This window comes from Peromyscus leucopus, chromosome 4 (assembly GCF_004664715.2).
Source record: "Peromyscus leucopus breed LL Stock chromosome 4, UCI_PerLeu_2.1, whole genome shotgun sequence".
Lineage (NCBI taxonomy): Eukaryota > Metazoa > Chordata > Mammalia > Rodentia > Cricetidae > Peromyscus > Peromyscus leucopus.
Genome location: NC_051066.1, coordinates 70,010,273 through 70,036,441, shown reverse-complemented (window position 1 = coordinate 70,036,441; position 26,169 = coordinate 70,010,273). Strand labels below are relative to the sequence as shown.

At 37.3% G+C, this 26,169-nt stretch overlaps 1 long non-coding RNA gene across 1 annotated transcript in view; it reads left to right on the top strand.

Annotated features, from left to right (window-relative positions):
* LOC114699734 overlaps positions 1 to 26,169 on the top strand; it is an 80,644-nt gene that overhangs the window by 42,408 nt on the left and 12,067 nt on the right. The window contains exon 3 of the long non-coding RNA XR_003735574.2: positions 15,808 to 15,903. This is a non-coding gene — a long non-coding RNA (uncharacterized LOC114699734). The remainder of the gene's footprint in view (positions 1 to 15,807; positions 15,904 to 26,169) is intronic.

Genomic DNA, 26,169 nt, shown 5'->3' with positions numbered 1-26,169 from the left:
CTGCATGGATGGTCTCTGTCTGCGAAGAGAGTAATACAGAGAGGGACGACCCCAGGGTAGGGAGAGGTAGGGGGTGCTAAATGTGCTCCTCAATTTTATTTGGAGAGAAAAGGGAATACCGCACAAACCCGCTGCAGATCCTGTTCACATCTCAGAGTCCCGTGGTAGTCCCCACCCAATTAAGGATGGATTTCACCATCTGAATCTGGAGTCCCACGTTCTTTTTTTGTTTTGTTTTGTTTTTCGAGACAGGGTTTCTTTGTGTAGTTTTGCGCCTTTCCTGGAACTCGCTCTGTAGACCAAGCTGGCCTCGAACTCACAAAGATCCTCCTGCCTCTGCCTCCCGAGTGCTGGGATTAAAGGCGTGTGCCACCACCGCCCCACATGGAGTCCAACGTTCTTTATATGAGGCAGAATATTGAGAACTGCTTTTAAAAGAAATGGAAGAGGAATAATTAGGGAAGGAAAAGTGATAACACCATGGCAAGATTTTTATAAAGAAAAAAATTACAAATAATAGATACAATTTTGGAGTTTTTAAGACAAGGTATAATATGGTGGATTCATATGCCCAACCTCCTTTCCATAGATTTATGTGGTTATACATCAGTGTTTCTCAACCAGTGGGTCACGACCTCCTTGGGGTTGCATACTGGATATTATTTACAATTCATAACAGCAGTAAAATTACAGTTATGAAGTAGCAATGAAATAGTTTTATGGTTTGGGGGTCACCACAGCATGAGGAATTGTATTAGAGGGTTGCAGCATTGGGAAGGTTGAGAACCACTGCATATACACTTTCAGAAGAAAGTATGAACAAGGGAACACCACAGAAGAAATGAAGAAAACAGTCCCCCATTTTTATTTTTATCTTGGTTTTAGTTTGCTTCTGATTTGTTTTTTGTTGTTGTTTGTTTTGGTTTGGTTTTTTGTATTTATTTTTATTTTTTTGGTTGTTTTGTTGTTGTTTTTTTGTGGTGCATTATCAGAATACTTCTATGTGAGCGCTAACCAATAGCTGAAGAAGAGGCCATCATGAGTATTTATTTCAGCACTGGAACATGGTCTGTGATTCTCCACTGTTTAAAAACAAAAATCTTTGGGGGCTTTTTTGTTTTGTTTTTTTTTTTTATTTGATTAATGGTGGACAAAGTCCACTCATGATGCCAAAGAGTATGCTTCTTAGCAGTCACCACATGAGCCTCAACAAAATAAAGAAATAGTAACCATAAAGAGAAATAATATTTATCAAATAATATTTTAAGCCCAGCTCATTGCTAAAATCAAGTTTTTTAAAAAAAATTTTAGGTGACTAAAACTTTACTTTCCCAATTATATTCTGGAGGAATAGAGACTATAATTCATTTAAATGACTGAAAGTGAAGGATTCCATGCAAGTCTTTCCTTACCAAGATGTCAACAGTATCTGATGACATAATGAGGATGTGTGTCAGAGACGCTGAGTCAATCATGTTTTAACCCTTTCTAGTCTACCCATCAACAATTGGGAGAATTATAAACGAAGTTTTAGTTTTTCTTCTTTTATGTTTTTCAAACGACATTGAAGGTAGACTACATATAGCCAGATACACACATGTATATTTACTTTGTGAAATGATCATTACATTTTTCAAATTTATGTCATCGAACAAATCTTACAAATTAAGACATTCCTGCATCCAGTTTCTTTTTGGAAAAGTAACTACTTTGAAAGAGTAATTCAGCACTGTCTTGAACAAACAGAGGGGGTTTTGTTGTTGTTGTTTACTTTTTAGTTTTGTAAGATGGAAGTAAAGTTAAAAAAGTAAGTTAAAAAATACGTGTGTGTGTGTGTGTGTGTGTGTGTGTGTGTGTGTGTTTTCATGAATACAGAGGGAGAAGAGGACAGTTGCTTGCATTTTCCTGTGTGTGATTGCCTGATTAGGAAGATCTGTGATGGACTTCCGAAAGAGAGAACCAAAACCCGGGCAAGCTTAAATAAACATGTGCCTGCACCTGCATCTCCACTGCCTAAAATACCACGTTTCTCAGAGTCCTGGATGTACCAGTGAGGCTGTCAATGGAAAACAGCAAGAATGACAATTCAGAATCGTGCAGCTTCAAGAACCATGGTCCTCCCCAGCCTTGATCTGTCTAGTTATCTGTCTAGACATACAAATTGAACTGAAGAGTGGAATCCATTATTTGGATAATTTAGAGGAGGGAATTCTCCTCAGTGAAAAAAGATCTGGGTAGTTGGAGTTATCTGGATTGTCTTCACTGATCAATTCACTAGATAATTGCACTTTCCTGTGATTTTGAAGACAGATCAGAAGATTTGAGCCAGGGAGAAATTTTGTGAAAACTTCCTCCTCTTCCTTCTCTTCCCTCTCCTGTTTCTCCTTTTTCTCTTTCTCTTCCTCTTCTTCATTTTCTTTTTCTTCTTCATTCAACCTCCACGAAATGTGTATAAATATAGAGGAGAAGAAATACCTTGAAAAATCAATCTTCTTTCAAAAAATAGATTGGACAGGGATAGTAATGTTGGTATGTTGGTAATGACTTTCCTCACCCCCCCCCTCTTTTTTCCCCCTGAAGGCTAACCTTCAAAGCATTTTTCTGTTTCAGATGAGATGACAAGACTTAGCCAAGGAGAAAAAAGACTCATTAGGCTCCCTGTATACTGGATATGATGCTTTGCAGTGCATATCACGTGTGTATATGTTTTTTATAAATCCAACAACTTAAACGAAGGAAAGAATTATTCCCTGCCTATCTAGTTCACAGTAGGGTAGCAACTGGTAAATCTTAAAATGCCAGTCAAGCCATGAAGTTATAAAGTTCTAAAATTCAGAAGTAATTACATCAATTCTGAGCTGAAGGTAGAGGATCTTTTGAAAATATTTTTGAAAACCTATTATTTAAAACAAAACATTATGATAAACACTTTTTAATTTTTAAAAATAAATATTCACATAAGATTAAACTGGATTACAAACTTCAAGGTAAAATCAGGCAGACTAATGGTCCATTAAATATATCAGATATTAAAATTACAGCAAAATTTAAAATGCATTCATGATAGAAATTGTCATGGCTGAGGCCTGTCCTATGTCCTATTGGGAAATTAGAAGCATAGTATTTGAAACAGGAGAGTTGCAGGAATATAGCAAGGAAGCTTATCTCAACTGTTGTTCAAATGTAGGAGTGTGCAATACATTCAACATACTAATTGTAATGCTGCTTTAAATAAAGGTTCAGGCACAAAACTGAAAGGACAGTTTAATAAACAAATTATTAAAACATTTTCTTCAACTATCAGACATGATCTGCTATTATTTGATCATGAAAAGTCAAAACTTGAAGGAGCTAGTAAACTAACATAAAAACTAAAAACAAAACAAAACCGAAAAATTAAACTCTCTTCACATTTTACTTTTCAGAACATACTATACAATTTTGTAATATTTGAAAAAAAATTTTCACAATGTCATCTTTAGGTATTTTAAGCTCTTAACCTAAGGCTGTGGCAACAGTCTGCCTAAATCACTAAATGCTAAACTAATGATCCTGTAGGATAAAATGCTCAACAAATTAACACATAAAAACATATGCCACTGAAAAATATGACTGTTTTCAATGTCTCTTTAGAATCAATGTAAAAATAAATTATTCTAGAATCAATTGAAAAACAAAGCTTTGATCATCAAACATAATTTGGCAGTCGATTTATAGTTCAGTAAAAGGCAGATATGTTTAAATGTATTTTTAAAAACTGGTATGTAACAAATTGTAAGTATTTAAAATATTTTTTCATGTTTATGTGAACCTCTTTTTAAAGGGAGAGAGAAAAAAAATTTTATAGACTATGTTATGCTGCAAGTTATACTGTTTAAATTGCTGTAAACTAGGAATATTTTGATGAAGGTCAATTGATCACAGTTCAGTTCAATTACTGGGTCTGTAGTTAAGAAAAAATGTTATAAAGAAAAAAAAAGAACATTTGCCCTGTGATGCTGTTTTTTAAAAGCAATTATTTTTTTCCTCCCCCAAAAATTATTGACAATTTCTCAATTTTAAATTCTAATTCCTTGATATTTTTACTTAGGAATAAAACTACTGTAAACATTTGAGAACTCTTATTTTGAGAACAGTTTAAATTCTTGATATTTGATCAAATACTGGCATTTACAGTATTAAAAGAAATGCCAATTTCATTAGTTAAACATTTTATTTCCATGAAAATGAAAGAAAATTATTATCAGGGGCTTTGTTGATTAAGATTTTCTTTAAATTTAAAGAAATAATATTGAATTTTAAAATTGTGCATTTGAATCTGTTTGCAAGACAAATGGGAAGTAGAGATACTATTTAAAAGCATGTTCTAGAATCTAAAAGCAATCTTCAGTAAATACAACAATTTTCAATCATCTTAGTTAAGCTCTTATCAGATTTGTAATGCAAAATAGCAAAAATTTTACTTTCAGTACCAGTCATTTAGGTGATTTGGTCTTTTTTTCCTCAGACTTTTGTACCTTTTCCTTGGAATATGAAACTTCTATTTATGAATTTGTTTCTGAATTCTATAGATTGAGTATAGATTGAGGCTTTGTCACATACGCTTGTTGATTTGGAAACTTATATTAAAAAATATTGCTTCCTTACTTTTACATATAAATGAATGAACCAGGAGTAAGAAACAGAAACCAGCTAGCACATTGAAGTTTTGTTTCATTTTAATTTTCTTTTTAAATTTCTAAAACAATGATTTTTAAGAAAAGGAATTTTTTAAATCTCTGAAGCACATAGTATCTTAAATAGTACTTTCAAAGGAAAACAAGAATATTTTCTATAAACTTTCCATTTTGTCAAGTCTTAGATTAAAATGAAACAGCTAGAGCCAGTTATAATTTTGATTCAAAATTAGTTAAACATAGATCGTGATCATATTCTACTAAACTAATTATTTATTTTTATGTTCTATAAATGTTGTACATCCTAGGGGGTTAGTTAAAAAAAAAAAAACAGAGTAGCATTATATGAGAAAGAGAAAGTATTACAGAAAGAATCAAGCCAAAGGGCATTTTAATACAGTTTGAAAATCTCCCAATCCATAACTAAATAGCTGTGTTTGCTTTCCTTAATTAATATCCCAATTGTGAACGTTAAGGAGGGTCAGCTTGGTTTTAGAAGGTGCCAAAAGATTACATGAGTCAGCTCTGTCTTCTTGATGTTCACAAACATCCAATTGTTAGGCACTGTGCAGGCAGCAGAGCCCTGGTATTGTTGGAATTTCACCCAGACGAGCTGACACTAAAAAGGCACAGTGATTGCTTTTATACTGATAATACACACATTAATATACTAACATTAAAAAAAGCACTAGAGATAAGCCCTACTGTCTTCTGAACTTGTTATCTACCTCATGAAGTGCTCTCTTAGGTACCCTTCTATTAAAAAGAAACAATGACTACAATGAATTACATTTAAGAAAATAACTTTAAACTTGTAGGCAATGAAGTACATTCAAAATAAATATTTTAAAACATATCCATTTTAGATGCAAAAATGTTGGTGAGTTAGAATAAAAGTAACATGATTTAGCAAAAAAATTTGTAGTATTGCTTTATTTAAAATGAGCAATAGATGAAAATTAAAATGGCATTTTGCTGTTTTGTTATAGCTTGCTGTTAGGCATTCACTAGATATTAAAGATATTCTATAAAGAACGATGTTAGATCTGTGGCCATGTAATTTTTAATTAACTTTGAAAAACTTCCCAATATTAAGAAATCTGTCCTTGGCTCTCTTAAAGTAGTATGGTATTAACAATAAACAACTTAAAGATGTAGTTTTTTATAAAACCAATTTTCAAGAGTTTTAAATGGTATTTTCTCTAGATCCTGATTGAAGAATTCTTATCTTATCCTAAGCTTTAAAGTCTTGATCACTATAAATAAATCTTTTTAGAGTTTTGATTTTGAGTGATGTTATAAATCTTTTATATCTTAAAATATTAAGACATTACTAGAAAATTCAAATTCAACAGAAAGAATTCCTTTTTTAACTTTTAATATAAATAGCAATTTAACTTTTCAACTCTCAATAGTAGTTCCTGAATTTTTATCTTTGTGATTTTTTTTTACAAAATGTACATAAGAAACCTAAAGTTATAGCATAGCATGTTTTATATCATGCCAAATAAAATAAGCACCACTAAGTAATGACTATTTTAATTACTAGAGAAATTGAATACCATCTTAGTGGAATTTACTTTCCCCTTATAAACAAATTTTTTTCTTTACCTTCTGTTGGCTTCCTGTGTCTTATTTTTAGGGTTATTTCCCACTTTGCTGAAGGACTTTCTATTTGTGACCCACTCAAAATAAAACATTTAATTAAGCATCCCCAATAACTTTGTAGTCGGTCTTGCTTGGCAATGCCCAACTCTGTCTCTTTTGCTCTCAAGCTACTACTTAAAACAAAAATAAATACATAAAAATAAACAGAAACCCCTGACCCCCACACATTAAACCCTCTGGTCTTGATTACTTTTTTCTGTCACTAATGAGCATTAATTTTAAACAGCATTTTTACTTCTCAAGATTTACCCGGCATTCAGATGATTTCTTGCTCATAACTTGCAGGCAGAAAACAGCCAGCAATCCGAAAGGGTTTTGAGCAAATATAAATGTTAAAAATGACCAAGAAGACCATGGGTTTTGGGTTGCTTGCAAATACTATGTCCTACTGTAGCTTTGGCTGTGGAAATGCTAGTCAGCAGGGCTGTGTTAACTTTCTAGACCTTCTCATCAGCAAAGCATAATGATTACATATCATGAAAATCCCATAATGAAACCCATTATTCTGTATGCTAATTTAAAATTTTAATTCAAAGAAATACATTTTTTGAAAACCTGCATCATAAAAACAGACAAAAAATTATAAATCAACATGCTTCCTTGTACTCAGGGTTAGATAGGTTTATTCTAATAATTTCTGTAGCTAAACTATTATATGACATTATGCTTGTAATCTAGCCATCCCAAGCGTCTCTTAAAAAAAACTTAGCAATATCAAAACAACACAATATCCACCATGAAAATAGACATTGTTATCAGTTATGCTTAAATTAAAAAAAAAAAAGAAATTGTTTTTAGCTCAGCATGATGGTATCTGCCTGTAGTCTCAGCATTTAAGAGACTGAGGCAGGAGGAGCAGAGTTAAAAGGGTAGCCTGGGCTACAAATCAAGTTTCTATCTCAAAAAGAAAAATCCATACCATAAAAAATAGTGTTTTCCAAATTTGAGAAACTCATCTAAGTAATTTTCAGTAGAGCATTGTGGACTTTACAGCATCATTGGACTGGTCAGTCTAAAGCATCATTGGAAATTCAAAACGTTCCTTGCACTGACTGATGATCTTGAAACCCACCTTTACTAAGTTTCTGGGTTTGTTTGTCATTAGTACAATGCAGTTAATTGGCCAAACATGATCCCTCTAGTCTTTATGAGTTATTTTCTTGCTTGTAAATGTGATAGTTCACTTACTCAATGTAGGGTCTTTCTGAAAAGCATTCTTATTCCTCTCTATCTACACAGTATGGAAAGGAAACATTACAATGGCTGAATCATTCTGCATTGAACAAACCAGACCCATAGGCAAAATATAATTTTTTATACTTATGACTGGTTTCCAATGCTCAGTGTCAAATGATTATTACTGGGTCCTGTGAGGGCTTAGTATTTCAAGGTGTGGCCACCCCCATATTCTTTTTCATGACAACAGTAAGAAGGTTCATTTCTTGGAATGTATCTTCAGAAAGCTATTTTTACATTTTTCTTTGCCCTTGGCATTTGTGGGTTTTTCTCTGATTCTCACATTTAAATATATTGAATGCCCCTAACCCACACAGGTGATGGTGGGTTATGCTAGACTTTTCCAACAGTAGGGGTTAAAACATAGGCTGTCTCGCCGGGCGGTGGTGGCGCACGCCTTTAATCCCAGCACTCGGGAGGCAGAGCCAGGTGGATCTCTGTGAGTTCGAGGCCAGCCTGGACTACCAAGTGAGTCCCAGGAAAGGCACAAAGCTACACAGAGAAACCCTGTCTCGAAAAACCAAAAAAAAAAAAAAAAAACAAACAAAAAAACAAAAAAAAAAAAACATAGGCTGTCTCATTTGTGAACTGCTTGAGCCTGCCTGGTGAAGTCCTCTCCTCACTGTCCTGAAGATGGACTTGCTTAGTTCCAGGCTCACCGCATGGTATCCATCACCTCATTTAGTGAATTACTAGTGACTGCAGCTTCCACTCTGCATTACACGAGCAAATAGGAAAAGCCATAAGATTGGACTTCCAGGCATGGTTCAAAACGTGATGTTCGGTCTGGAAAGGAATTTATACATCAGTGTGGACTCCATTCTTCTTAACTGTTAGGCAAGGGGGAATGTACCATTGGAATCGTGGTTTTCCAAGTAACCACTTATATTACTTTGCCCTCCAATTTGAATTTTTTGTCTTGTTTTTTCTTGTTAATTGAGATACTAAAGAATTTTTCAAAACAAAACTGACAGTGCAAACAAAGACTCTTGAGTTTGTCCATTGAGCTGCTCACTCCTCTCTGGTGGAGTCCTTTCCTGACCCAACATGGTATTACGCACTGTTTTCACATCAGCCAGAAGAACATCAAATCCTTGTCAGAAAAATCCAACTTTGCTTCTAGGTCTAGCAGTGGCTTTTGGTACAACTTCTTTACTAGCTTTTTGTTTGTTTGTTTGTTTGTTTTGATCTAGAGAACAGCATAAGTACCCTGTCCACTCTCCCCCAGACGGTTAGCTATCCTGTCATGTTAACTGACACATGGGTAAACATTTTGAAAAGGTAAAATTGCACTGCATAGGTAAACAAGCTGGAGGAGAGGGCAAAAGTGCCAGATCTTCAGCTTGTTCATTATGGGATTTGGGGCAGATCACTTCCTTTCTCTGGACCCTGGTGTTCTTACTTACAAAATGTTAAAATTGAATGAAATGATGCTTAAGACTTCTTGTGGCTTGGACAACCTGTCTTTGGGGCTGATGGTGGCTGTTAGGACAAGCTTCAGGTGCTGCGAGTCAACAAGGTGCCACACTCCATTCCAACGGGGCAGTCACTCTGAGTTCAGGCTGATGCTTCTCATCTCTATTTGCTTCTCATGTGACCGGCTTCTCAATGATATTGTCCTGAAAGAGACTTCAGAGAGTGACCAGATAAAGTGGCTTTGGGTATCTGAGGGTCTCTCTTATCTTAAAGACTGACAGTGAGGAATCCTGGCACAGATTATGCTGTGTGGGGAGGTTAGCTAGCCAGTGCCCTCAACTTCTAAATACCTATGAAGTTCATCATCTTCCAAGAACTGAACTCTGTGGCTTTGTCATAAAAGAGTGAAAAGGATGAAGGACTGAGGTGGCTGAGTTTTTACTGCTTTCATTAATATGTCACCTCTTTTTAAATAGTTTTAAAAATTAATCTTTTTAATTTTATTTTGAGGCAGTGTCTTACGTAGCTCAGGACAGTCACCAACTTTCTACACAGCTGAAAATGACCTTAAACTTCTTTTCATCTTACAAGGTTGGAGCTGTTGGCTGCTTGGATATATGACTTAGACTCACAAGGAGGTTAAAGTTTGGTCGTCAGAAATCTGATGGTGATGGTTTAGCCAGAAGGAAAAAAGAATCTGCAAGGTTTTCTGAGCAAATGCAGTTTGGAAGTAGGAGCTCTTGGGTGCCTCTTCTTAAGGATCTAACAAGATAGCTCCAAGTTAGCAAAGGGTCTTCTCAGCGTTTCCCTCACAATTCCTAAAGGTGTCTTCTCAGTTGTCCTGGGCATGGTTGATCCTAAGGGCTCCAGAGAGCCTCCTTATATCCAAACAGGAAGAGAAGGGACACAGTAAATACTGTGGGTAAGGTCCTGAGTGAGGATGGTGAAGGAGGAGGAGAGGAAGAAAAGTTCGGGTTCTCCCACTCCCCTGTCTTACTTTTGTTCTTTCATTGTTTTACTCTCTGTTCATCCTTTAGCAGCTCTGACCTAAAGACATCCTCCAGCCATTGCAGTGAGATACAGATTCCAATAGAAAGGCTTTGGTTTAGAGTTGACTAAGGGTCTGGGTTCTTTTGGTTTGGATTATGTACTGGCCAGCTTTCACTTCCCACTGATAGTGCCCTGGCCTTTCCATTCCCATCCCTCTTCTCAGGACACTGAAAGACATTTTGTTATTGCCTATCAATGTTCGAGAAAGACAGGGGAGCATGCTTAGGGTTAGGGACAAATTTCAAAATTCACTCCCTTTCTCTGAAAAATTGTCAGAAAGTATGATTACCGGGTTAGGAGTGTAAGTCAGTTTTTAGAGTGCTTGCCTAGCGTGAATGAAGCTCTGGGTTTGATTCTCAGCACCACATAAACCAGGTATAATAATGAACATCTGGAGCCCCAGCACTCTGGAGGTAAAGGCACAAAGATCAGAAGTTCAAGATCATCCTTAGCCTATATAGGGAGTCTGAGGCCAGCATGGGCTACACAACATCCTGTCTCAGAAAACAAAGGTACAACGCTGCCTCTTTTCATTTGGGCAGTTTTTCTTGCATGTCCATGGTTTATACTTTGAAAACTCCCTCTCTTGAGGTCTTTGCTGTATATTTTAAAAGGCAATCCAAAAATCTGAGTGATGTTACTCAGTCATTTAACCTCTCTTGTCCCCATTGATAGAGAACCTGAGTTAGATGCTCTCCAAAGACTCTTCTCACTTTAGGACTGATGTATCTACTACCGGGCATGTAGAGACCACCAGTGAATATTTATTAGATGAGTAAGTGGTGCTGCTGGCATTCTATTTCCTGGACGGCAGCATGCCAGCAAAGGATGGCACAGCAGAGCGTTTAGACTATGAGTGTCATCTTTAGAGACACCTTAAAAAAAATCCCTCTGTGTGTGTGTGTGTGTGTGTGTGTGTGTGTGTGTGTGTGTGTGTTCGTGTGTGCACGCACGCCTGCACGTGCGGGTGTGCATGTGGGTGTTCATGGGTGTGTGCATGGGGGGGGGGTTCTATTTCTTGTGGCTGTTATTGAGTGGAGGCAGGCTGCATCAGACTAATCATCTGTAGGGCAGTATACACAGCCCATCTGTCCCTTCACTCACCTGTCAGGAGGCACTACAGTCATGTTCAAGGTGGACTTCTTAGATTTTAGGTCACCAGGGATCTCGTATAGGGCTTTCCCACTCCTCGCTTGTTAGTCATTATCTTGCCTTTAGGTTTTGCTCTAGAAAGTAGCCAACAATGAACTTAAATATTATTTTTTTCCTGGAATATTCTTTGTAACTTAAAGGAAAATACTGAGGACTGTCTTTAAATTCTGGTTACCCTGTTCGTCCACCTCATTTTGAGGGTAGCTCACTTTGACTCTATATATTCTTTTTTTGTAGATAAATTATTTATGGGAACATAAGCATTTCTATATATTTATTTTTTATATGTAAATCTAGTCATGTTGGTGTGTTGCTTGGAATGATGTTAATAAAAAAAGCATATGCATCTGAGAGTTGAAGAATACACTCAATTCTTATGCCTTCAGCAAAAATTCTTTACTCCAAACTTGTATTATAGACCCCTCTATTTAAAAAGTGTTTTAAAGTATAGCATGGTTGCTTTTATTATAATGGAATAAAGAGGTAGCTCTTAATATATTCCCCTATACAGTTTTATTAAATATAAACAAATAGTAAGTTTGTTCTCTTGACTCATCAATTCTATGTAATCACCCTTTAAAAGCAGTCACATAAGGTACCTTGTGGATTCTTGAAGAAGGGGAATGACCCAGGTAAAGGTGAAAAGAATGTCATCTAACTTTCCAAGCAATGTTCCTACCCTAAATGACAGGGAAGAAAAGCCTTGGAGACAGCATCACATGTAGACATAGCAAAGCTCTTGTTTGAGGGTTTTTTTTTTTAAATGAAAAAAACTCATGTGTGAGAGGCTTTGGTACCTCAAAAAATGAAACAAAAGGGAGGAGGAGAAAACTGCAGATGAGGAGAAAGAGCAATCTTAGCTTCCTGTTTATGCCTCTTTCTCTCTCACTCTCTTTTTTATTTTCATCTTTTGAGTTGGGGTCTCCCTATGTATCCCTGACTGTCCTGGGACTTACTGTGTAGATCGGGCTGGCCTTGAACTCACAAAGATCTATCTTCCTCTGCCTCCTGAGTGCTGGGACTAAAGGCATGCACCACCAACCCCAGCTATGCTTCTATTTTCTACAAAAGGATAAGTGAACTCTTTTATTCTAGTGTCTATACTAAATACTACTTATATTTTATAGTTGGTCAATCTCTAATCCTACCTACCCTCTAACTGACTTTGAAATAACCCAGTTATTTCATCACTGTGGATTACAAGAATGTCACTTTTGATGAATTAATTAAATGATTAAAGGTAATGTAAACTTAAAACTAATCTGAGATTAGTAAATTTGAGATTCAATAAATTTGACTCTGTATACCATCTTTACATGTTGTTTAATTTTATCACATAGACCACTACTGAAATATTAGGGGAACAATCCCATTAAAACCATGTGATTCTATTTGGGGTCTGTGGTCCTCCTTTTTCTTTCTCTTTGCTCTTTGGTGAACACTGATGATTGAAGGAAACAATCTGTTCGAGATGGCACAATTTCTCTTGTCTATTTCTCATCAATGTTTGAGTCAAGGGCTGCAGAAATAAGAGCATGACTGGATGGTTTGTAGGGGTAGCAGGGCGTCTGCTCAGAGCAGATCTGAGAAGGTGCTGAAAGCCGGGTAGAACAAGCTAGAATGTTACCTTAGAGCTGGTTTGGGGGTACTTCCTTAATAACAGAACAGGCGCTTATGAACGTTATCGAGGAACTCAAATTCTGAGTGGAAAGATTGGAATGTGGCTCTGGGATTAGAGAATGGTTGTTAATTGAGTAGGCATCATGATGAAATTGTGGTTATGTAGAAAATGTGATATCTGTAATTTCCTTTAGAGAATTTTAGTGGGGAAAAAAGACAATGGTGCAAATACGAGAAAATGGTAATTATTAACCAGAGGTGATGTATGCCTGGGTGCTTATTATACCAGCCCTCCTTCATTCGAAAATGTCTGTAGTAAATAGTGAAAAATACTAGAAACCTTGGGATCTGCTAGTTTAATACTAAAAATGCTACATGTACCTATAAAATCTTCTTAGGATGACATGTTATGTGCACATACAAGGCAGTGCTTAGATTTAAAGTTTCTCTGGACTCATGAGCAGGGTAGTTCTTAGGAGACAAAACATATAAATGGGTATGTAATGCAAATCCTGGGTAAAAAGATTATTCATTTTATTTTTATTGCCTTTGTAAATTATAGAAGTAAATTTGTGAGAAAAGCATAACAGACCCAAAAAGAAAAAGAAACAAACCAAAACCAGAAAAGTAAGAATCATTTACTTTTACTCAGTTAAATACTGGGAGACTTTGGGGTTCTGATCCCAAACTCTTTGAGGATCTTGGATTCATAGGTGAGAACTTCAGAGGGAGAATAGAACAGCCAACCCAGGTACGGTGGCACTCCTGTAACTGTAGCACTCTAGAGGCTGAGGCAGGGGAATCACCATGACTTTGAAGCCAGCCTGGGCTACAGAGTAAGACCCTGCCTCAAAAGAAAGAAGGAAATAAAGGAGGGAGGAAAGGAGGTAAGGGAAGGAGCCAGTATCAGGGACCAAGTTAAGTGACAGTCTAAAGGTGGTCACATGAGCTGTGAAAAGAGTGTGGTGATGTGGCTCGTAACGTAGTTTGAATTAGCAGAAATAATGTGTTTTTTAACATTTTTCTTCTGTGTTTTGAATAGTTATTACTTCAGCAGCTATGTTCTAAGTCATAGAGCTGTATCACAAATTGTGTATGTGTGTGTGAGTGAGAGAGAGAGAGAGACAGAGAGAGAGAGAGAGAGAGAGAGAGAGAGAGAGAGAGAGAGAGAGATGAAGACACATAAACAAAAGCATTTCCAAAAGCAAACGGTTATTTTGGGGTAATATTCGGGTGCTGAGTCCAGATTCAGTGGTGTTGATTCCTTACTGTAACAAGGTGCTGCCCAAATTTACAAAATTAAAAATATTAGGACTGGGTATGTAGCTCAGTGGTACAGTGCAGCTTAGCATCCGCAAGACTGGGGTGGGGAATAAGGGTGGGGTTTCCTGCACCAACCTGAGGCAGGTGGGGATCCTTCCAAGCCTCAGTTCTGTATAGACAGGGAAGAAGATGTGTTTGTCTGGACACCTGTTTACTTTTTGCCTAATAAATATAAATCGAGCTTACTTTGAAGTAGCTTGTCTCTGGTAAGAAACAGTTTCACAAATACAAACAGTTTCACAAATACAAAGACTTTAAATGTATCCTCAACATGGAGATGCTTCCAATTGATCGGAGGCTACTGGTGATCTTGCTCTTTCTAAACTGTTGATCTGCTGCTAACCAAGTCCCGCTGGGTGCTAGAAAAAAGAATAAGGGACTTGCATCCTTGATCCTTTGTAAGTTGTCTTTTAGCAAGAGAGGAAGTGTAGGTTCCGTGGATAAAAGTCCTGGACTAAGAAACACAAGACAGGGGCTGTTTTAAAGTCTTAAATTCAAGCACATCTCCCGAATTACTGAAGCATTAATAAATGGTGTTTTTCACAGAAGAGCTACGTTGCTTCTAGGTTCCAGTCATAGGTTTGTCACTAATTACTGACGTCAGTGTCTTCGTGGTCAAATTGAATGACCCCTGTTAAGTAACAAGTGCTGCCATGTCATCAAACACTTCAGTTTCCAAGGAAAGAATGAAGTTATCTTTACAGTGATGCAGGATGGTTTCTTGGAGAAAGAAATGAATTAGATTGAAGGGGAGAGCAAGGCAGGACTCAGTGCAGAGAAAAATGGATATTAAATTATGATCCAGGAAAATTTTCTCAGAAATACAATGTTCATCAACTGCATAGTTTTTTTTTAAACATTGTGAAAGTTAAACAACATGTAAGGGAAGAATTATTATATAAAGAGCATTATGGATGGGGGAATGAGGTTACATCTAGAAGGTTCATTTTGGTTGATAAAGAATAATTAGCAAAACTGACCCAAGTTGCTCTCTCTGTGCACTTATAGGATCTCTGGTGGACCTTCCATAGGTCTGGGCTCTATGGAATTAGCCAGAAAGTAAATTTGCAGTGAAGCCTTTTGCTAAATCATGACTGTTTGGAAGGGGGAGGGAAGGCAGAGTGAAGAGAGACAGCAGGGACACATATAGAACAAAGTCCAAATGTGGGTGCTTCTGTGGAAATACTCCAGTTTCTTTGGATCAGCACGGCCGCTTAGAGACTGTTAGAGCTAAATGAGACTTTGTAGCCTGTCTGGTGCAACCCCCTCATTTTACATTTTACAAGAGGATAGAAGCTTTGTTAAAATCAGCCGGGACTGCAGTGTAGTGAAACCAGAGAAGCTGGTGGTATGCTCCCAGGAGATTTTAAGTGAGGAAGAAGGGAAGTGTGTGTGTGTGTGTGTGTGTGTGTGTGTGTGTGTGTGTGTGTGTGTGTGTGAAGGTGTCAGGGGATGGGGATCCTTCCTTTTGAGAGTGATGTCTAAGTAGGAAAGCATAGTAGAGAAGGCAGGCAATTTTGCCAAATTAATTAAAAGAGAGATGGAATTAAAAGAGGGATTTTGTGGAGGGGGTTGGGGGAATTGTGTAATTTTATGCTTAAGAATCTTAGGTCGGATATGTAGTTTATGTTTAAGACTTAATAAGGGAAACTCTGATTATTTCTAGGAACTTAGTTTCCTGCATGGAAAGGAAGTTTGGGAATTTGGCAGTTCTGCTGGATCAAGCAAATGAAAGAATTGTTTGCAGCTGGTGCGGGACCTGGTAAGTAGTTCACACTAATCTGTTGCTGTTTAGGACCAGTCAGTTTGGCTTTCCAAACAATCACTCTTAACGAAGTGTATGCTTAGGACTAGGATTTAAATTGCCGGCTGTCTTGATAGGAACTAATGAGTCAGATTAATGTGGCGTGGAGTCCCGAGCAGAAGACGAGGCAGGAATCTTTTCAGAAGGTTGGGAATGCTTTGCCTAGCTTCTTTTACAATTATACTGGCCAGGGCTGGGTTGGAGGGCGTCTTTCTGAAGGTTGAAAGGCTTCCTACTGTGTCCGTTCCCCAGTTACAATGGCGTTGGGTTCCTGAATGAGGACCAGTGTGCTAGTGTGCTTGCCTAGTTTCTCTGTTTTCCTGAAGAAAAAGAAGCTGGTAGTGCTGAGGATGAAGCAGAGATGAGGTTTTTGTGGCTCTGCACCCACTTATGTCTTATTCTTTGTAAAAAAATCATTTACCTACTATATCTGTAAAAAATTTAAAGAAGGCTTTTAACTTGGCATTTTCTTATTAAAAATAGTATTATTGCACCAATGTCTTACTGGTTTATGGCTGGTACTTTGTAAAAGTTTGGGACTCCTGGGAGCTCTCCATATTGGACCCCTTACTGTTGTATAAGGGCAAAGCCTACCTCCATTGCTGGGAGAATGGCTGGGGAAATGGACAGAGCTGCAAAATAAAGCCATCTTAGCTTATTCTTTGGATGGTGCCTTCCCTGTCTGCTCTTAGTCTAGGGTCTGCTTGTTCTGCTGGGTGATGGAATCAAGTCAGAAATGTGTGGTTAAATGTTTACCATCAGCCTCCCATGAGCCTGTGACCAGGCAATAGAAATAGCAGTACTTAAGTACGTGTTTTGGGTGGAGAAACTTGGTGGGCTACACTGCTTCAGCCAGAGGCCTAGGCTGGGCCTCTGAGTGGCCAACTCGTCTACCCTTGAAAAAGACTTCTGCTGTGCATATTCAAAATTATTTCATAAAGATCACATTCTTTGGGGAAAGTTAGCCGAGATAATCCAAGATTGCAAAGAGTGACATATAGGAATAGCATTTTTAAAAAATGTCTATCTATACAGAGTTTACATATTCTAGATTGCTCTTGAAACATCCAGGTTGGTGTTGAGCAAGATACCACCTGTACTGAGCAGGGTCAAGGCTGTGGTGGGTGGACATCCTTTCTTGTGGTCCTACCCACCTGTGCTCCCCAACTTCATATATTCATCTGAGAATCCTCAAATGGAATGCCACGGCAGACAAGGTGAAAAGGAAATTGCCAGAGACTAGAAATTGGTTATGTTCAGAGTAGGGGAAAAGAATCTCAGCCAGGCTCTATTTTATATCTAACCCCCCCCACACCCCGAACAAAATGAGAATATGCCATCAAGTTTTGGGGGAGAGAGTAGTTAGGTGAAATTTGTTGTTGTTGTTTTTTTTTTAAAGAAAAAGAAAGGGGCTGACTAGTGTGTGGTGCAGTTGTATGGAGGGAAGACTGAGAAAACAAGTCTTGGAAGCATCATTTGGAGGGGGAAAAAAACCAGCCCAGAATAATGATCATTTCCCTCCTCTAGAATTTGATATAGCAGGCACACCCCAGAAATGAAGGAGGAAAGGAAGGAATTTGAAAGTTTTCTGAACAGAAAGTTCTTGTGTAGAAGGCAGGTGAGTTAGTGACTACAAATCGGATTCAGGGAGAAAATTATGGGGTGAAAGAGGTGGGAAAAAAAAGCATACTTCTTTTTAAATATCCAGGCTAAGTCAAAAATCAAGGGATATTTAATATATCCACCATAGAGGGTGCGGTGTTCTGAAGATTTCAGTTTGAAGAAGTTGATATGGAGCTAGAAAGACATTTTAAAAATTAGATATTTTAGGCTTTGGGTTTTTTTTATTTCATTTTATTTGAAGTTTAAGTTAAATATTGTGTTTTCAATAGACATTATTATGTATTAGAAAACTTGGGGAGACAGATGGGATTAGTTAGCAATGAAATGTAGTATGAAGATTTTAAAACTGTGGAGTTATGAATATGACCCTTCATTTCTCAGACATATTAGTGGCAAAATAAAATACAGAACTGTGGGTATGAGGAACTGTGAAGTTATGATAGTTTTGTGACAAAATCTAAAAAAGAATTAAAAATTTTTTTTTCCAGCATTAACTATATTATTTGAAACCACTGCTGTCTAGCATTAAACTCAGAAATTCAAATATCCTTCAGCCCATTAAGATTTTTCACAGGGTAGGGGTGACCATAATTATTTACATAGTTTTTTTTAATATCTATAGAAAAATATCACAAGTTTTACTTCCTAAAAAACTGAGGGTTTCCTTTTTCTTTCTTTCTTCTTTCTTTCTTTTTATTACTTTTCCTTTCTTTTTTTCTTTCTTTCTTTTTTTACGATTTTGTAGGGAGATATACTCTTTAGTTATTAGTTGATAGGGAGCATTTTAATCAGAGAGTAACAAGTAACAAGTATTTCTGCTTTGCTTGTCCTAATTGATAGCACGGAAATGACAGAAAGGAGGAATATTAAGTTGAATGAAAGTACTTAATCGGAAATTTTTATTTAAAAGGATCAGTTTCATGGTTAAAGAGAAAGGAAAAAAAAATTTGCTTGTTCTTTGTCATAGACTGCCAGTACAGGATTCTCATGAGGAATCTTTGAAAAGTATTTAAAACATGACAAAATTAAAGTGAAAGTTATATTTATGATGCAAAGTAAAAAAAAAAAGGTTTTTTTTCAAATAAATTATCATAAACATAAATGTCAACCAATTCAATAAAAAAAAATACTATTTGGGTGGATTTGAAAGACAGGTCCTTGCTTGAAAACCAGACCAAGAAATTCAAATTAATTAAGGTTTGAACACTAACAGGGAAGATGTTTAAATACATGCTAGGAAATAATTGTTTTGAAGGGTCAGAATATAAATATAAACAATTTGTTTAATCTGTCAAAAACCTGCACTTCATGTGTGGCCTCTTTTCAGATTTTGGTGATTATGTTACAGCAGTAATGTAAGATAAGAATAGACAGTCTAATTTTTGAGCATATTGTAAAATCAGCAACCCAGTCTACTCTTACTAATAAATACTTTTATTAGCACGGCTTATTTGCATGGATGTTATAACTTCCATGCACAAAAAGCAGATGTTTAAAACCAGATAGCCTAAAACTGCAGTTATAATATCTAAACAGCTTCAGGTTCTGTTAAGTATTATTTTAAATGAAAACAACAAGGTCGTGGTTATAGAAATTACACATAGAATTTCTTATAACTATGAAAGGCTGCATTTTTTAGATGCATCACCAGCACACATTTGAGAGAAGAAATAGGTTTTCATGTTTATATTCAACTGATTGAATACATTTTCAAAAAGCACAAAATATCTGGTAATTTAAAATATATTAATACAATTAGATATAAGTACTTTGAAAAATATTTAGTAGAGAGTTTATGTTTCAAAAGAATACACATTAAGAATTAATGTAGTAAAATAGAATTTAAGAACATTGGTAGGAAACAGTAAATTTCTTGATATGAAGTTAAAGAACTTCATTTCCACAATAAAATTGTCCTCTTCCTATAAAGATATTTTTATTAATATTAAGTATATAGTGTAAGGCTTATTTTAATTACTGAGGCAAGATATGTTGAGCTAAATTTTTTTCACAGAAAGACTATAGTAAACAGAAAAAGATTAGAAAATTTTTCTATTGTAATTCTTACAAAAAGTTCTTTAATACAATAACTTTAATTTTTATTGTTACAGTTAAAGTAAAAGAAAATATGATTGATCTAGTAGAAAAGATCATTTTGTAATCCTGAGAGGAAAGTTAGAAGCATAAATAAATATATTAGATCAGTTTCATTTCTTCCTTGTTTCTTGGGCCTTCTTATGAATCAAATACTTAACAGTAAGAGGATGATATATAAAATATGCATCAATTATCTATGTTTTGGTAGTTATTTAAAAATAGAGGGAAAACAAAACTTTGTCCAGCTAAATACTAATTAAAGTGCTAAGTAAAAATTAGAAAACTATAAAATCTAAACCAGTATAACAAACTAAAATTTCAAAGACACACATATTTATGATTTTTATATTTTAATATGTAGTGTAGTATTTGTCGAAATTGTTTATTTAAGTACAAATGTAAATAAGTAAGAAAGCAAATGATGGATAAGGATTTTTCTCATTGTAGTTTAGTAGATGTAAAATATATTAATAAACTAACTGTAACATTAAGTAGGGAATCTTTTAAAATAGAATTTGAAGAATTTTACGGATGGCGTATTTATATAGCAAGGCTTTGTTGGGGAGGTTTCCTGTGTGCTGCAGGATTTCTGAGCTTTGTGATCTGAAATCCATGATACATTTGAATGCCCTTTCAAATTACAAAATACTTCAGTGGAAAAAGTAGACACCGTGTCCATTTTACTCCATATTTGAGAACAGGAAAAACAACAGATATTTTGGAAGAATGCTGGTTGTTATTTTAGTGCATGCATCAAACCCCAAACCATCGTTTAGTCCCTTCGTCAGTTACCTGTCTGGGAATGTCAGTTTGTGCATGTACATCATGGACTTTTTAAGTTACATTGATGATACATCAATCTCTAACATTTACTTGTTAATCTTTACTGAAATTATGGCCAAAATAGTTGAAGGAAATGCATTTAAAACTTTTTTTAAATTAAATCCAAACAGACTTTGAAAAAGTTCACTCATGAGTAAAATATGCAATTGTACAGTTTCCAGAAAAAATGAATTTTCAGTATATGTTTAAAATCTTATAAGAATGTTTATTTGTTGTTTTTTTTTTTTTGACATTTTAAAGTCAGGAAAAAATGGCATTATGTGCTGTTGTTATTGACAGTCTTTCTGTGGAGAAAGAGAAATATTGTTAGCAGGTGGGGTTTCTTCCTAAAATTTTAGCTTGAAATTGAAAATGTACGTGGTCCACAATTAATTTTTCTTATTAAGACTCATTTGGGGTTGCATGAAGTTTGTAAGTTAATGTATTTGAAGAAAAAATGGTTTTATTAAAAGGGGAGATGTAGAACATTGTAGCAGGTACAGGATGGTCTTCCTTTTGCGTCCCAGAGATCTAGAAAATGTATTTTAAATTAAAATAGTGTTTAGTACAAGATTCTGTGAGCTATAATAATTTAGGAAATGCTAAGAAAATTATAAAGGTTAAAGGGAAAATTAATTGAACCTAAATGTACCCTTGCAATAGTGAGTATTTCACAGTGTGACATCTCTGGAGACTAACAAAAAGTACTCTGTCAGGGATAATGTTCTGGGAAGCTGAGATTGTTTTTATGATAAAGGAAAGAGTCAAGATAGCGTAAATGTAGTTGTTGGTCAAAAATTTCTAAGTTAGTTTCGGATTGTGAGGGTTGAAAGTAGGTGCAACAGTTTGGTTTCAGGACGAGGCAAGGAGCAGGGATCGCCAGCCCTGGAGCCACTACAGGGTTAACAGCAGGGCCGCCCGCTGCACTCTGGGAGTTGTAGTCCGCAGGCATTGTGGGAGTTGTCGTAAAAAATCCGCTCGTTTTTGCTGTCATGGCCGCCTCCGAGATGGCTGTAAGAGGTTGTCTGCCTTCCTGAGGGTCTTGGGGGACTCTCTGGCCCGTTAGAATGCCACCAGCAGCCCCCTGGGGTGGCCAAGGGCCTGGCAATCTTGTCCGGGCGTGGACAAGCGGCCTGAGAGGGTCCATGCTGGGCTTGCAGTGTTTCCATGAGCCAGGAGGCCTCTGGGGTCTGTGAACTGCTTGAGGGGTCGCAGCGGCCACATCCTGGTGGTCTGGCCTTCTGCCTTTGAACTGTCTGTGTGGCCTGTGTCTGGGTGTCTGAGTGTGCTTTCTTCTGTTATGGTTTTGTTTGGCTTGATCTTATATTTAGCACACTCTGTAATCGTGGTTGCTCAGGACCCTGGTATCTCTGGGCTTTTTTCCTGGGGGTGGTGGGGCTTAGGGAAGAGTCAGAATTTCAGCAAGTGTGTTATGTGGGTGTTGTCTGTCTAGTTTGGTGTGTAAGATTTTTCATGAGTTTTCAGCGTGGGTGCGGACGTGTATTTCGCTGTCTTTTGCTTGTACTGAACTTTGTCCTTGTTTGCAAAATTTGCTTGTCAAGCAGTTCTAGCTTGTGAAATTCTCTTCTGTTGGCATGGGTGTGTTCTTAAATCTGTATGAAACTCCCCAGGAGTGTCTTTCTTTTTAATTGTTTGTGGGAAAGTATTTGTACAAAGCTGAAGGGATGCCAGAATTGTAAGTACCTTTATCTTTAGGGAGCAAGCCTTGTTGGCTTCCCTGGTGCTGAGATACTTACTGTTCGGATTCCTCTGGGGAATCCAGGTTTGGTAATACCTGTGTAACATTTGGCTCACAGTGTTCCTCTGCATGTTGAGACTTTGATCTTTGATACTGGGTCCTGTGAACACTTGAGGCAAAATGAATCACTGTGTTTTGACATGAAGTGTCATGGTTTCAGAATCTTAGGGTTTTAGGATAGCATATGCTTGCTGAGCAGCCAGTACCTGACTTACCTGTCCATACAAATTTGGGTCTCGGTGTTACTGCCAGTATGTACTTACATATATTCTGTTTCCACAGTCTGGAGTTATCTACCTAGTGGTCATGAAAAACCGTTTCTCAGTACCATTAGGAAGTTTCATCACTCACATTTGATGGAGGAATTTGTAATAAGGTTTTGGAACTCTGATATCAGTTTTTAAATGTAAAGGCAGTCATGTGACAGGACTTACAGAGAAAGCGGAAAAAATATGTTGCGTTGTGGTTGGTATTTTGTAATATGTAAAAACAGTTCCATTGTTTTTTGTGCTGTCACATTCATATGTTATTTAAAGAAGTTTTGATGTGTGTGGTGAGATTTTCCTAATTATTCTTATCTTTGCATTTACTCTGTACCTGACCACATGAATGTAGTAGAAAGAAAGAAAGAAAGAAAGAAAGAAAGAAAGAAAGAAAGAAAGAAAGAAAGAGAGAGAGAACTGTATGTGCTAGAATTGTATGTGCAAGTCTGTTTAAATGGTTTCAGTTTTGTTCCATAGACTCCTGTTGCTCATTGCCTTGCTAGTCAGCCTGAATTTCCCCCGACTTATTCTGACTGTTGTTATTGTACTCATTTGCCAGTTGAGTAAAGATTGAGAAATTTCTTTTAAAAAGGTCCATACTGTCCAGTTTTCTTACTGTGTGCTGATGTGGCAGAATGCACTGATCCTAGCAAACTGGCTCTGTGTCTGGGATGGCCAAATGTCCGGAGGCAGTGAGTTTGCAGAGTGTGGGAGGCCTGCTGCCACCCTTTTAAAGGGTTCCTTCAAGGAGGAGAGAGGAATAAGGAACTTGTAGATAGAATGATAGGCCTAGCCAACGAGAGGAAAGACAGAAACACAGGATAGCTTCGGGAGGACCTGGATCAATATCCATTGGCCCAGAACTTTATTCAAAAGGGCTATTTATAACAATCCCAAGGAGTGAGGCAAAAGACCTCCCCCTGGTAGATACAATGAAGTGTAGACCCATCCAAACACCTGGTACTCAGGCTTGTGGTCCAATCAACCTCTTATGCAGTCCTTCTGGGTAAAAGCAAGCTCAGATCTCACTAGGAAACCTCTGTGGGCTCCCACAGCAGAGTCATTCCAAACTGTCACAAGTACAGTGTTAATTTGCTTTGAAGGGAGTTACAATTACCTCTGACTTGTTAAACAGTGCATTAGGAAGTGTTCCAAAGGTGCTTTGGGAGGGGCAAGGTGCTGACTTCAGTAAGGCTTAATCTTTGCATTAGCACAGCACATTCCAGGATATTTATATAAGTGGATAACATTTCCCTCTGAAACGGTGAGATTTATACACCCAAGAACCCTGGCATTTAATCCCTAACATCTCTGTTGGGTGCTGTGCCTTGCACTGTTTGCATTCTGGTTCTGTAATTGCTGTGAAATGTTTTCTGTGTTCTACAGTAGCAGTGGTAGTTGTTTCAGAAAAGAAAATGTGGTAAGACCCACTTATATTTTCTATTTATTTATATTACTAAGGTTGTGCACACATGCTTGATGTATGTGCCAAAAACTGACTTCACTAAAATTCCTTTAATTGTGAAGTAACACCAAAGGTTAATTCATCCAGTGAGCTATCTGTGCTCCCAAAGGATAATTTTCTTACCTAGTATCTTACAAATGTAAGCTTTAGAGAATTCTCGTGTTTTTCACAAAAGAAATATAGAATATCTGGAAAGATAGCTCAGCAGCTAAGAACACTCGCTACTCCTCCAGAGGACCTGAGTACTTGAGTTTGGTTCCAAGCACCTACAATGAGCAGCTTGTAACTCCAGCTCCAGGGGATCTGATGTTTCTCTATGGGCACCTGTACTCATGTGACATGGGCATGTGCACATGCACACACATACATTGTATTACCTTTTTTTTTTTTTTTTTTTTTTTTTTTTTTTTTTGAGACAGGGTTTCTCTGTGTAGTTTTGGTGCCTGTCTTGGAGCTCACATTGTAGACCAGGTTGGCCTTCAACTCACAGAGATCCATCTAGCTCTGCCTCCCAAGTGTTGGGATTAAAGATGTGTGCCACCACCACCCGACCATTTTATTACTTTTTAAAAAGTAAAATCTTAAAAAGAAATTCAAACTTTTGAAGATGACAAAAACTTAGTTTTTCATTTGTCAGTGTCACCAAAATGTAGGGATATAGAGAGGGATTTGGGTAGGAATATCTGTTTGGGACCTCGAGTCGCCTTTATAATGTGTAGCTTGAGTTTTCTGCTTGCCACAGTCAGGACAAATCTCTGTCACCCGCCAGTCCACAGCCGCTCAGACCCAACCAAGTAAACACAGAGACTTATATTGCTTACAAATTGTATGGCCGTGCAGCTTCTTGTTAACTGTGCTTATAGCTTAAATTAATCATTTCCATAAATCTATACTCGCCACGTGCTGTGGCTTATCGCGTCTTCACATGCTGCTGGTCATGGCGGCGCTGCAGCGTCTCTTCTGCTTTCTGTCCTTTTATTTCTCCTCTCTGTTAGTCCGCATATCCTTCCTGCCTAGCCACAGCCGATCAGGTTTTATTTATTAACCAATCAGAACAACTTGACATACAGACCATCCCCCAGCACAGCCAAGTGCAGACCATCTCAAACACCTGCACTCAGGCCCATGGTCCTAATCATCCTCTATACGGACCTGCTGGGTAACGCCACAAAGAACCCAAGAAGGGCTCCCACAGGACATACAGAACATCCCACAGCAATAATGTCTTGTTTTCCTGTATGCAATAGTTCCCATTACTGAGAATAAATGCTTTATTAGTGTATCTCTGGATCCGTGAACATTTTTTTATGTGCATGTATGTGTATGCATGTATGTGTGTGGAGGCCAGAAGTTGATGTAAGATGTCTTCCTGCATCACTTTCTACCTTACATACTTAGGAACCTCAGAACTTCCTGATTGGCACAGTCTAGCTAGTCAGCATCTCTCAAATTCCCTCTCTGTCCCTAGAGCACTGGACTTACAGGCAGGTCGCCTCATGGATCCTGGGGAATCTAAACTTTGTTCCTCAACTTGCATGGCAAACACTGAACCATCTCCCCAGCCCATCTGTGAATATTTGTGTCAAGATCATGTGTGTGGTACCTGTTTAGAATTTGATCTTTAGTTTTCATTTATATTATTTGAAAAATAATTTCTCATTGCCATTTGTATACTTATATCTGGATTTCTTAAGTTTAACATATATTTGGCTTGAAATCTTAATACTGTTGTAAGTGTGTGTGTGTGTGTGTGTGTGTGTGTGTGTGTGTGTGTGTGTGTGTTGGTTCATATGTGCCACAGCACACATGTGGAAGTCAGAGGACAATTTTGTGGAGTCATTTCTCTCATTCTGCCTTTATGTGGCTTACACAGGCTGAGCTCAGGTCATCAGGCTTGTACAGCAAGCATTATACCCAGTGAGGCATTTTGCTGGCCCCAGAATGCAATAGTCTGAAAATGGAGTGCATCTTCAACCCTCTCCCTCTGGAGGATAAGGATACTGAGAGAAGGATGCAGAACTGTCCAGTGTGGCCTGTGAGCTGCACACCGCCTTGGATAGTTGTGAATGTGGCCCAACACAAAACTATAGACTTGCTTTTATGGTGGTGCATGCCTTTAATCCCAGCACTCAGGAGGCAGAGACAGGTGGATCTCTGAGTTCGAGTCCAGCCTGGTCTACAGAGTGAGTTTCAGG